Source organism: Ursus arctos, unplaced genomic scaffold (genome assembly GCF_023065955.2).
Source record: "Ursus arctos isolate Adak ecotype North America unplaced genomic scaffold, UrsArc2.0 scaffold_31, whole genome shotgun sequence".
Classification (NCBI taxonomy): Eukaryota; Metazoa; Chordata; class Mammalia; order Carnivora; family Ursidae; genus Ursus; species Ursus arctos.
This window is the reverse complement of record NW_026622997.1, coordinates 25,722,104-25,736,092: the sequence shown is the minus strand read 5'-3', so window position 1 is coordinate 25,736,092 and position 13,989 is coordinate 25,722,104.

Sequence of the window (13,989 nt, the reverse complement as noted above, 5' to 3'; positions counted from 1 at the left end):
AAGATTAGCATTTTACAAAAAAAATTGCCAAATAAAATGCACTATTCAACTATATATTTGTCAAGTTTTGAGGACATGGCTGCCATGGAAGTAAATAACATGACCATGCACAAAGAACATATGTAGTTCACTCTATTGATCAGCTTTTACTGGGCTATTCTGTAGTAACAAAGGTTATTTCTGTGGTACTAAAGACCCTGAAAATTCAATAGTTTACAACAGCAGTAGTTCATTCCTTGACCACAATACATATCCATCATGGGTTAGCTGAGGTTCTGCTCCACAAATTCTTTGTTCTGGATCCATAAGTCTCAACCTCCACCAGGTCAAGCTGGCCTCATGGAGAAAGAAAAAAAACACACACACACACCCCCACGCAATTACTCTTACGGCTTCTGGTAGAGAATGGTATATGCCCAGTTCATACACATTTCATAAGCCAAAGCAAGTAATATGGCCATATCTGACTTCCATGTCTCAGGGAGGTAGAATTCTTTCACGTGAAGGGAAAGCAAGTAATGGCGAACAGCAATAAAATGCGGCACACTTCACACAACATAAAAGATTATGACTATGGGGGCGCCTGGGTGGCACAGCGGTTAAGCGTCTGCCTTCGGCTCAGGGCGTGATCCCGGCGTTATGGGATCGAGCCCCACATCAGGCTCCTCCGCTAGGAGCCTGCTTCTTCCTCTCCCACTCCCCCTGCTTGTGTTCCCTCTCTCGCTGGCTGTCTCTATCTCTGTCAAATAAAATAAAATAAAATCTTTAAAAAAAAAAGATTATGACTATGATTACACTGTCATAGACATGAGGAGATTTAAAGTCAGTTTCTTCCCTGAAGGATGAATCAAAGAAGTGGGTTCAAATCATGATGTTGTTGCTCATTGTCAGTAAGTGATGTATGTTTACTATGTGTTTGGCACTATGCTAATGCATTGCGCTTACTCAGTACTACTAAAATGATATCCTTATATTATAGATAAGAACATTGAGACGTAGAGACATAATTGACAATTAGATCCGTCGTCTAAGGAAATACAGAAAAGGAATGATAGAGTCTGAGATTGTTCCCTGGCAGCCTAACCATAGAGACTATTTTTCTTAGCCCATCTGAATCTTAGCAAGTTATGCAGCCAATAAAATGAAGAAGTTGGACAAGATAATTTCAGTTACCTTTAGTTTTAAAAAGCTGTATTACTGCGACACTCATAATACATATTATTCTTAAAATAAATTAATTTTGAATTCATATGTTAAATATGTCTTTCACTGATTATAAAAACAGAAGGCAATCTCGGTTGAATCTGCTATGATGCCCAGAAATAAACTTAGTCGACGCTGGTGAGAAAGCAAGACTTGTGCATCTTCCATATACATCACACCCTGGCACACTTCTAGGCAAAAAAGGAGGGACCCAATCAATCTTTATGGGATGGAAGGAGTATACGAATTAATAAATGAATACATAATGACATAAGTGTCCCTTTTCATGCCCCAGATCTACTTCCTTAATTATCTAGTTATTGGTGACTTAATCACTACTCAATGACTTCATTATTTTTCTTCATTATTTTAAGCTTCCTAGGCTGAATTAACAGTATTCAACACCAATATATGTACACTAAGAGAAGAACTGAATTATCAGATATGGGAGGTTTGCCAAATGCATCTAAAATCACTCTTTCCTTATATCTAAGATGCGTGTATACTACTATGTTCTATTTAGGACCACAAAATGCAAATATTTTGAAGAAGTAACAGCCATTAACAGTAATATCACCATAGAAGTTATTCTTTATCACTTTCTAGCAAATAGCTGAGCATTAAAAGGCGAAAAATTGGTTTGAAAAAGAAGTTTCAGGAAAGTTATGTTCCAATAATTGCAAGAACAATTGGAAAACCAAGAGTCAGGTAAGAGAAATGCATAAAAGAAAACTGAAAACTTCATGTACAAGGTGGAAGAGTGGAAAATTTATATTAAAATTGAAGAAGATATATCTGATAGTAGAAACAAAGTATATACACGAGGAACAAACAAATGAGAAATGAAAATTTTTTAAAAAGATAGGTTTATAATAGCGTCTAAGGATAACAAATATCTAGGAATCTAACAAGAGTTATGAAACACTTCTATAAATGAAATAATAAAATACAAGGAAATATTTAAAAACAAATAATTGGAGAGATAAATCACATTTATGAATAGGATTATGTGTTTATTAGCTTAGTCCTTCTACAAGTCAGTGAAATGTAAATCAAAACCAAAATGCAATGCCATTTTGTACCAATTCATTTGCTAAAAATTAAAAACTGTGACAATACAAAATGCTGGAGACGTGTGGCATGAGATCTCTTACACTTGCTAGTGGAAATGTAAAGTTTTGCACTCACTTTGGACAGCACCAGACATTATCACCTACACCTAAAGACTCACACACCCTATAAGCAATTTTAATTTTTAAGCATATGTATAAGAGATCATCTTGCATATCATAGTAGGGAATATTTATAAACATTTCATAAAAATAATTCTCAAAATATAAATAAATACCAAATGTCAATCAAAAGAAACGTATATGAATCAACTAAAAAAAATTAAAACAATGGAGTATTATGCCACAGTCAAATAAAATTCAATAACATGAATTAACTTTAGCATTATGAAATTAAATGAAAAATAAAAGTAAAAATATTATTTACAGTAGGGTACTTCTTGTAAAGTTAAAAATAAACTTCTAGCATGATAATATATACTATTTATTTATTTATTTTTTTTTTATAATGATTTTTTATTATATTATGTTAGTCACCATACAGTACATCCCCGGTTTTCGATGTAAGGCTCGATGATTCATTAGTTGTGTATAACACCCAGTGCACCATGCAATATATGCCCTCCTTACTACCCATACTATTTAGGCATATGCAAGCACATTTTTTTTTAAGTAGGCTCTATGCCCATTGAGGGGCTTGAACTCACAACCCCTAAATCAAGAGTCACGTGCTCTACCAACTGAGCCAGCCAGGTACCCCTGTAAGAACATTTTTTAAAAAAGAAAATATATAAAAGTAAGGCAAGAAGTTTTAAGTCAAGATGGAGAAACAGACAACAGATTTACCTTCTGTGCAAAATTAACAATAACAAATACACATGAGACATTACAGTGTTATAATGACAATTAAAATGCTGAATATCAGAGACAGAAAATAAACAAGGTGAGCACTACAACTGTCCTAAAAGTTCTGTAAGTTTCTAAGCCCTGGTGTATAAAGAAAAAACTCAGATATCCCCTGGGCATTTCCCTGAGTTGAGCAGGAGGATCTGGGAGTCTACTGAAGCCAAGAGGTCTCAATGTCATAGAGCAGACACAGGAGAGAAGAGGGGTGACCAGAAAGAGAAATCCAGGGAGCTCCTTTGAGGATTCAGTTGAGAACTGATCATAACATGTATGCAAGAAAACTACCCAAGTCCAGGAAAAGAAGTCCAGGAAGGATTAGAGGGAACAGTGCCAAGTCTGCCAGAATGGAAATCTTAGTAACTCAGAGGACATTGGTTCTAATACCCTGAAGGCTCTTGCTTCACTAATGGAGAAAAATTAACAGGAAATGCAGCTCTGTGAATAGTTAGCAACACTTAAAAACAAGACCCAAAAGGATCAAACTATTTACAAATAATTTCAACATGTCTCTAAACAAAACTCAATAATATTTGTAAAACACAAATCTACACTGCACTCAATAATGTAAAATCCAAAATGTCTGACATCCAGTTAAAAATTATCAGACATGTAAAGATGCAGGAAAATACAACAAAAATCAATCAATTGAAATTGACCCAGAAATGACACTGATGGCAGGATTAGTTGACTAGGACATTAAAGCAAATATTAGACTGAATTCCACATGGTTAAGAAGCTGAAGAAAAGAAGGAAAGACTAAACATATTAAAAAGAAATATACAAGATATTTTAAAAAGGCACACATTAATAATTCAAGAAATGAAAATTCTGATATCTGTGGTGAAAAGTTCACTGGATAAAATTAATGTGCGAAAAATAGTGGAGAAAAAAAGAACTTGAACACATAACAAAAGAAAATATCCCAAATGAAACACATTAAAGAAACCTGAAAAAAAAATGAGCACAGTGCTACTGATCTATGGGAAATTTCATGCAGTCAAATATATGTGAAATAGAAGTTCTAAATGAGGAGAGGTGGTATTTGAAGAAATAAGATCAGCAAATTCCAAACTTGATGAAAATTATAAACCCACAGATCCAAAAATTTGTTTATCTAACCTGTTGTGCACACACACACACACACACACACGCATGCACACACACACACACACACACATAAAACCATGATGCAAATTCTATCAAGGCTTATCATAATCAGCTTGCTTAAAACCAGAGATAAAGCAAAACCTTAACAAGCATTCAGTGAAAAATGACAATAAATGCAGAAAAACAATGAAAATGACAGCAGATATTTCACTGAATATAAAGCAAATTAGAAGACACTGAAGAAACATGCTTAAAGTATTGAAGAAAAAAAAACTACAAAAATTTTTGCCTAGCAAGAAAACTCTCAAAAATGAGAACCAAATAGTGTTTCAGATATGAAAAAACTGAATTCATCAACTACAGATGTGAGTGACAAGAAATGTTCAAGGAAGGTCTTCAGGCAGAAGGATAATGCTATCAGAAGGAAACATTTAGCTACACAAAGAAATGAAGAGCTCCAGGAATGGCAGCTACATAGGTAAATATAAAGACATATAAAGTTCATTAAAAGGTAAGTGACTGCTTAAAGAAAACGTAATGAAATACAGTGTTGGATTTATAACACACAGAGTAGTAAGTTATGTGAAAAAAATAGCACAAAGATTAGAAAGGGAGAAATGGAAGTATATTATTGCAAAGTTCTTAAAGTATATTTAATATATTAAAATATCACTTGAAGTTAGACAGTGATGGGTTAATCTAAAATGACACATGAAAAATTATAATAAGATTTAAAAAATCAAGTTAACTAAAATCATAAAACATACACAGTTAATTCAAAAGGAGGCAGATGATGAGAGAAAAAGGAACAAAGGGTAGATGGACTAGAATGAAAATCAAGATGGTAGATTTAACCCAACTATATGAATAATAACCTTAAAAATAAATGGATCAAGCACTTTTGCTTCCTGGAAAATGGATTAGGGTAGTTTTTCTTAGTCCTTTCACTAAGTACAACTAAAAACCCTGGACATTATATTTAGAACAAATATAAGAGGACTCTGGAACTTAGAAGAAAGCAAACCAGATGGGGCCCTTAAGACATGAAGAATGACATGGTGTGAGTAACTCCCAATCTTACTCAATATTAAGGAGGACCTTCCATTTCTCAGATGTCCATAGAGGCTGAGTTGAGAACTTGGAATTCTATCTTCAAAGGGCAGTAACAAGGTGAGGACCTCCAACCCTCTCTGGAACAGTGTTAGAGGAAACCAATAAAAATAGTAGGTTTAAATAACATTCAGTATATCATAAAATTACACCTTAATATGCAGGTTTCAATTGAAAATCACTTGCCATACTAAGAACCAGGAAGATCTCAGGTGGAATGAAAAGAAACAATAAAAGTCAGCATTGAAATAAGAGATTGCTGGAATTATTTGATACTTTTAAGGAGCCCCGCAAATGTATTTCAAGGAACAATTACAAACAGTACTAAAACAAATGCAAAAGGTCTTAGCACAGAAATTAGGATATAAAGAAGAACCAAATGGAAATTTTAGAACAGAAAAATGCAAAAATCAAAACTAAAAACTCAATAGATGGGCTCACTAGCCGAATAGAGAGGAGAGAGGAAGGAATTTGCAAACTGAAAAACAGAACAATAGAAAATACCCATCTAAGCAACAGGGAGATTTTTTTTTTCTGACCAAAATCAAACAAACAAAAAACAAGAGTCTCAAAGACTTCTGGGAATATCACAACAACAACAAAATAATCTAACATTTGTGTTATAAGAGTCCCAAAAGGAGAGAAGAAAGTTGGGTGAATGGGAGTGGGGGTGAGAGAATTACAAAATACTCCAAGTAATAATGATTGAAAATGTCTCAAATGTGGCAAAATACATAAACTTAGAAATTTAAGAAGCTTAAAGAATATTAAAGATAAATATAAAGAATTGCACATCAAACTACATCATAATCAAACCTCTGAAAACTAAAGGCAAAGAAAAAAATATTGAAAGTAGAAAGAGCTTACCAGGGGGTAAAACAATTGGAATTCAGGAAGATTATTCATCAGAAAACAGTGGAGGCCGGAAGGAAGAGACACAATATTTCTGAAATGCTAAAAGAAAAATCTGTCAACCAAGATTCCTTTATACAATGCAAATATCCTTTAAGAATGAGGCAGAAATTAAAACATTCTCGGATGAAGAAAAATAAGAGAATTTGTCACCAGCATCTCTACCCTGAAAATAATGGCTAACGGAAGTTCTCTGAACAGACAGAAATGATTAAAAAAGAATCTTGTAACAATAGAAAGGAGGAAAGGGCAACAGAAAGAGTAAAAATATGGGTAAATACAGTGTTTTCATTCTCACCTAATCCAAAAACTCCATCTTACAACTGAAGCAAATATAACACTGTTTAATATAGTTCTAAGTATATGCAGTGAAAATATTTAAGAAAATTATAAAGGGACATAAAGGAAAGCAAGGCTATTACATTCACTCAAATCAGAAAAGTGACTGTACCAATAGATTATGATAGGTTATGTATATGTAACTCAATACCCACAGTAACCACCAAATATAGATAGATAGATAGATAGATAGATAGATATGAAAAACATTAGAAATAAGTCAAAGTAAAACCCTAAAAAATGTTCCAATATCTGAGAAGAAGGCAGGAAAAAGAAAACAAAGAAACAAAAAAAACATAGAGAACAAAGAGAAAATAAAAATAAAAAATAAAATGGCAAAGTTAAACCCTAACATATCAATAATTACATTACATGTAAATGATCTAGATACATCAATATTGGCAGAGTGGAATAAAAGACATGAGACAACTATATGCTATTTACAAAAGCCTTACCTAAAATATAATGACATAGGTGGTTTGAAAGTAAAAGGATGGAAAAGACATATCAGACAAACATCAATCAAAAGAAAGCAGGAGTAGTCATACTAACATCAGATAAAGTTCAGAGCACAGAACTTCACTAGAGGCAGAGGGACATTATACTATGAAAAAAAACCCACTAAAAAGCATATAGCAATCCTTAATATGCATGCACCCATAGTGGCAAAATACGTAAACAAAAACTGACAGATAGAAATAAAGGAAGAGCGAGCCAAGTCCATAAATATAGTTGGATATTTCAACGCCTCTCGCTCTAGCACATTCAGACAGAAATTCTGCAAGGATATAGAAAAAATAAATAACACTATCAACCACCATCATCTAATTGACAATTATAGACACTCCACCAAACAATTGCAAGATACAGTTTATTTTCAAGTGTCGATGTACTACCAATGTACTAAGATAGACCATATATTGGATTTCTATATATAGATCAATTGTCTTTCTTTAACACTAAGAATAACTACGTGGATACCAAAAATAATAATATAATACCATATATAATCATTCAAAAATGAAATACTTAGGTGTGCATCTAATAAAATATGTGCAGGACTTGCATGTTAAAAATTACGAACATTTATGAAAGAGTTCAAAGAAGATGTAAATAGAGTGAGACATACTATATTCATGGTTTAAAAGTCTCAACATAGTAAGGATGTTAATTCTTCTCCAGTTAATATACAGACTTAACATAATTTCTATCAAATAACACCATGATATGTCTATACATATAAACAATGATATTCTAAAATTTATATGAAAAGGTAAAAGAATTAGAACAGTTAAAATAATTTTTAAACAGCAGAACAAATGGGAGGAATCAGTCTACCCAATTTTATGATTTGTTATATACATACATTCATAAAGATGGCATAATATTGGCAGAAGAGTATCTACATTGATAAAGGGAACTAAATAGAAAACCCACTAGATTCACACAAATATATACAACTGATTTCTGACAAAGACGCAAAAGTAATTCAATGGAGGATACATTGCTTTTTTAATAAATGGTGCTAAAGCAACTGTACATTCACAGTAAAAAATAAAAAACAAAACAAAAAAAAGAACACCTTACAAAGATTAACTCAAAAAGGATATAGAAGTAAATGTAATATGCAAAACTATAAAACTTTCAGAAAAAAATGCAGGCGATAATCTCTAGGATCTTGGGTTAGGCGAGGAATTCTTAGACTTCACATAAAAAGCATGATCCATAAAAGGGAAAAAATGATAAATTGGAACTCATCAAAATTTAAAAACTTTTGCTCTGCAAAATAGACTGTGAAGAAGATAAAAATGAAGGGTACAGAGTGAGAAAAAATATTTTTAAACAATATATATGTTGAGACTACTATCTACAATATATAAAATCTTCCAAAACTCAACTATACAATAAAATAATCCATTAGAAATTTGGCAAAAGAAATTAACAGGCATTTCACCATAGGTAAAACACATGTCAAATACATATGAAAAGACTTGAATAGACAACACTTCACCAAAAAAAAAAAAAAAAAAAAAAAAAAGACACACAGGTGACAAATAAACATGATAAAATGTTCAACATCATTACTCACTAGGGAAATGCAAATTAAAACCACAACAAGCTATCCCTACATATCTATTACACTTGCTAAAATAAAACATAGTTACAACACCAAATGCTAACAAAGATGCCTAGAAATTGAATCACTCATACATGGCTGGCTAGAAGCCACATTTTATTAGTAACTAGAAATAAACCAGATGTCCTTGGTGAGTGACTAGTTAAACAAACTGTGCTACAACTCTGATATGGAATGCCATTAAATAGTCATAATGAATGGACTATTGATTGTGACGATGGCATAGATGAATTTCCAAATAATTATGTTGCATGAAAAAAGCTAGTCCCCAAAAGGTAACATATAGTTTGATTTATACAACAATCTTGAAATGACAGAAAAGAAGAACAGATAGATAAGTGGTTGACTGGTTAAGGAAGAGGCAGAAGAGAAGGGGTTAGGACTATAAAAGGACAACATGAAGCTTCTTTGTGCTAATGGAAATGTTCTATATCTTAAGTACGTGAATATCATATCTTGGTTGTGATATAATTTTGCAAGATGATTCTGCTGGAAGAAATTTGGTAAAGGGCATGCAATATTTCCCTCTATTATTTCTTACAAGTGAATGTAATTCTATAATATCTCAAAATAAAAAGTTTAATTAAAAACAATTATATTCAAATTAAATAAAAAGCAGATGGTATAATTATCCCAATTAGAAGGAAGATATTGTCAGGTTAGATAATATAGTGATCCCAACACAGAATGCCTATAGGAAACCCAGTGTAAATTAAAGAGACAAGTGAGTTAATGTTTGAAAAATGAAAAAATATATGCCCTCCTAGTTTTAATCAAAGAAAGCTGGAAAGTCTATATTCCTATCAAACAAAGTGGATTTCAGAACAAAGAATATTATCAGTGTTAAAGAAGTTCACTTCATAATGAATGAGGGGTCAGTTCATCAAGAAGACATAAGTTCTAAATGCTTATAAAACTAATAATAGACCTTCAAAATATATAAAGCAAAAGCTGATAGGAATGCAAGAAGAAATAAACAAATCTGACAATATGATCAGAAATTTCAATACATTTTTTTTCAGTAGATGATTGAGGAAGGTGATAGAAAATCAATAAAGTCAATGAAGATTAGAACTATACTATCGATCCAGTTGACATAATTAATATTTAATGAATATGCTACCTAACTACAAAAAAATACACATTCTTTTCATGTGAGCACTGAATTCTTATCAAAAAGACAATATTCTGGGGGCGCCTGGGTGGCTCAGTCAGTTAAGCATCAAACTTGATTTGGGCTCATGTTGTGATCTCAGGGTGATGAGATCAGCTCTGCACTCAGTGTGAAGTCAGCTTGAGATCCTCTCTACCTCTTCCTCTGTCCCTCCCCCCACACACAAGCTTTTGTGTATGCACTCTCTCACTCTCTTTTGCTCTCACTCTCACTCTCAAATAAATATATAAATCTTAAAAAAAAAAAAAAAGACTATACTCTGGGTCATTAAACAAGTCTCAAAATATCTAACATGATTCAAGTCATACAAAGTATTTTGTCCAGAGACAATGGAATCATATTAGAATCAAGTAACAGAAAGATATTGAAACATTCCCTAAATAATTGGAAACTGAAGAATATGGCTCTCAAAAATTCATTTGCCTAAGAAAAGGAAAAGTTAAAAGTATTTTGAACTGAGTGAAAATGAAAACACAACATAACAAAATATGTTGAATGCCACTAGGTCAATATTTAAGGGAAATTTTATAGCACAAAATGCCTATATCAGAAAAAAAAAAAAAAAGAATTACCTAAGTTTTCACCTTCAGTAAATAGAAGAAAAGAAGCAAATTGAACCTAGAGTAAGCAGAAGTGATGGCAAAAATCAATAAAATCAATGAAATGGATACAGAAAAAAAGGAGAAAACAAAAGTTATTGGAGAAGATAAATAAAAATGATACATTTCTAGTCAGACTGGTTAGGGAAAAAAGATAAAAATTACAAATATCAGGAATGAAAAAACTGATTTTATTATAGAGTCCACAAATATTAAAAAATAATAAGGGAATATTATGAACAATTTAATGCAAATGAACATGACAATTTGGAGGAAATGGACACATTTCTTGAAAGGTGGAAACAACCAAAGCACATTCAACATGAAACATAATCTGAATAGCCCTGTATCTGTTAGATTAATTGTGTATGTAGCTAAATCTTCCCACAGAAAATTCCAAGCCCAAATCAATCCAACATTGTGTTTTACCAAGTATTTAAAGAAGAGATAAGATTACTAAAATGCAAATGTTATGAGAAAATTACAGTATCCATTCTTAAAAACATTCTTGCAAATGGAATTAGAGAAAAAGAGAGAGGTTAGTACAGTAATATCGAGTGGGGTTTAACTCAGGAATGTGGGGTTGATTTAACATTTGATAATCAATCAATACAACTCACTATATTAACAGACTCAAAAAGAAAATCCATCTGATCATCACAACAAATGAAAAAACCACCATCTCACAAAATCTAATATCTACTCCTGATAAAAATTCTCAGAAAACTAGAAATATAAGGGAACTTCTCCAGCTTGATAAAGGATATCTATGAAAAATCTGCAGCTAACATCATACTGGAGAAATACTTAATGGAGATCAGCTCTGCTCTAAGTGTGAAGTGAAATATTACTTGCCTATAAAATCGAATGAGATCCTGCCATTTGTGCAACATGGACGGATCTGGAGGGCAGTAAAATAAGTGAAATAAGCCAGACAGAAAAAGACCAATACCATATGATTTCACTTATATGTGGACTATAAATAAATAAACAAAAAAAACAAACAAAATAAACAAACACAGAAACAGACACATAAATACAGAGAGCCAACTGGTGATTGCCAAAGGGGAGGTATGGGGGGGGTGGCAAAATTGGTGAAGGGGATTAACAGGTACAAACTTGGGGTTATAAAATAATTAAGTTATGGAGATGAAATAAAGTTAGTAACATTGTAATAACATTGTACAGTAACAGATGGTAACTACACTTATCATGGTGACCATTGCATAACACAAGGAATTGTCAAATCATTATGTTGTACACTTTAAACTAATATAATATTGTATATTAACTGTACTTCAATAATAAAAATTATTTTTAAAAAGGAAGTTAAAGAGTTAAATTAATGGAGCATTGTGTTCATGGGCAGTAAAATTCAATATTGTTAAGTTGTAAATTCCTCTGAATAGATCTCTATAGATTAAGGCAATCCAATTCAAAATATTGGCAGGGCAAATTTTGGAAATAATAGGTTGATTATATTTTTCATGTGGAAATATAAAGATTCTAATAGAGCTGAAACAACTTTAAAAAAACCTACAGAATTGAAAGATCAACAATATCTGATTTCAAGTCTTACTATAAAACTAGATTAATCACTAAGGTGTAGTATTGTCATTGAGATAGACAAATAAATCAAAGGAATATGATGGAGAGTTCCAGAAATGAATCCAGATTTATATGGTGAGTTGATTTTTGACAAAATTTCAAATTTAATTCAGGGAAGGAAGAATATATTTTTTAATAGTGCTGGAACAACTGGATACCCAATTTAATAATGAATTTTGGTCTGTGTCTCAGACCATAAAAAAGGTGAATCAAAATGAATCATAGTCCTAAGCATAAAATCTAAACCTATAAACTTTTAGAAAAGAAGGAAAAAAATCTGTGACTTTGTATGCAAAAGTTTTTTAAACACAACTTAATGGGCAATGATTTAAACAGACATTTTACCAAGGAAGATATGTGGATGGCAAATATGCACATGAAAAAATATTCAACATCATTATTCATTAGGGAAAAGTAAATTAAACCTACAATAAAAGAAGAATTTTGATTTCTCGTTCTGCATGTAAGGAATTTGAAAGTTACCATCCTGTCTTAACAAACAAGATGGAAAATATGCATGTTTTTATGTAAGTTCTATGCCCAAGATCAAGAGTTGCATGCTCTACCGACTGAACCAGCCAGGTGCCCCAAAAGGGTAAACATATGGAATAATCAACAACTCTTCCTGGGTCCATAAGACATTAGAGGATCTAGGGCAAACTTCTGTTCCCCAGGTTGGAGAGATAGATAGGCAAATAAGTGGAGTCACAGCTTCCCAAAGCAGACTCCTGAGTGGAAACCACTGTGGGAAACAATGCTGGGTACGTCATGTCCAGCTCCTGAGAAAAAATTACAAGACACACCATAAGGGAAAACACATGATTTAGAGAGACAGAGTAAGCATCATAACCAGACATGCTAGGAATGTGGGAATTATCAGACCAAGAATTTAAAACAAATGTGATTAATATGCTAAGGGATTTAATGATAAGGTAGACAACATGGAAGAACTGATGAGCAATGTCATCAGGGAGATGAAAATCTAAAAAGAGAATCAGAAAGAAAAGTTAGACAGATTTGGTGGTTGCCAGAGATGGGGGTTAGGAGGCAGGCAAAATGCGTAACTATGGTCAAAAAGGCACAAACATCCAGTTAGAAGATGCATAAGTCTCAGGATGTAATGCATGGCATGGTGGCTATAGTTAACAAAACCACACTGTTTATTTGAAAGTTGCTAAGAGAGTAGATCCTAAAAGTTCTCATCATGAGAAAAGAAGTTAAAACTATGGGAAGTGATGGATCTTAACTAAACTTACTGTGTTGTGCTGTGTAACAATATATACGTTTATGAAATCACTATGTTATATGCCTTAAATTTTTACAATGTATGTCAATTATATCCAGTAAAGCTGGAAAAAATGTGCACTTTATTTTCTATCAATTATATCTCAAAAAACTGCTCAAAAAGTGAAAGCAAGAAAAAGACAAATATATATTTGGCATGATATTTACCCCATTAGAGAGAGTGTAAGTTATGCATTATGAGGGGTCTGTGGTTAGCTGTAGTTTATTTTTAAGATCTTAGCTTCTAAAAACTAATAAATAAATAAATAAATAATCAATCAATCAATCAATCAATCTTGGCTGCTGTTTTGGGAGGTGTATTTCTAGGTAATTTTTATTATTAGATATAATAAAATGCTTAGATAACATCAGTGCAGAACGACCCAATGATGAGAATGTGCTTTAAAGCAATGGTTGTCATGTTTACTCTAATCCTCTATGTCTGTCTTCCAAAAGGGTAATAATAATAGTAAGAAGAAGAATATTTTCCAAAGTCTATTCAAATGTTAAGCCATCACAGTAAATTACAGCAACAAAGTT